Source organism: Stegastes partitus, unplaced genomic scaffold (genome assembly GCF_000690725.1).
Source record: "Stegastes partitus isolate 25-593 unplaced genomic scaffold, Stegastes_partitus-1.0.2 Scaffold1989, whole genome shotgun sequence".
NCBI classification, from domain to species: domain Eukaryota; kingdom Metazoa; phylum Chordata; class Actinopteri; family Pomacentridae; genus Stegastes; species Stegastes partitus.
In genome coordinates this window covers 521-1,114 of record NW_007579720.1, presented here as the reverse complement: position 1 = coordinate 1,114, position 594 = coordinate 521, and positions in this window count along the sequence as shown.

Sequence of the window (594 nt, the reverse complement as noted above, 5' to 3'; positions counted from 1 at the left end):
GAGATGTTTTCACACACGCTTTTATTTTTAGATGTGGTTCATGTGTGAGCTGTTGGTCTCCACAACTGTTCTGTTAGTATAAAATACATACAGCTGCACCACAAGGTGTGCAGAGGGAAACTATTTCTGTTCTTAGATGCTTGGACTCTAAATTTCAAGATGCAATGACTCTTAAAATGAAGCCATGTAGAACTTAGTGATATTTTCTATTCATATTTGAACTATAAAAGCTGATTCTGGTTTTAGGTGTTTGTCAAAATCAGCAACAGTGTAAACATGGACATTGAAAGTGAGGCTTTTTTTAGAAAAACAAGTCAATATTGTTCTCTCACCTCTTCTTCGTTGGTTCCTCAGAGGCACAGATGCCAGAAAAACGATTCCCATTGCTACTCCACAACCGGCCACAGATATTAGTACTTTCCATATCCATCCATCTGTTTTTGAACCGAAGAGGCAGAAACAACGCAGCATCATTTTCATCGTCTCATGAGGTTATCACCAACATTTAACATTTGTCAGTGTTTAATCTCCAACATTACCAACACTACTGTACAACACACAGGGTGAAAGTAGTTTTAAGTTCTTGCCGGTACT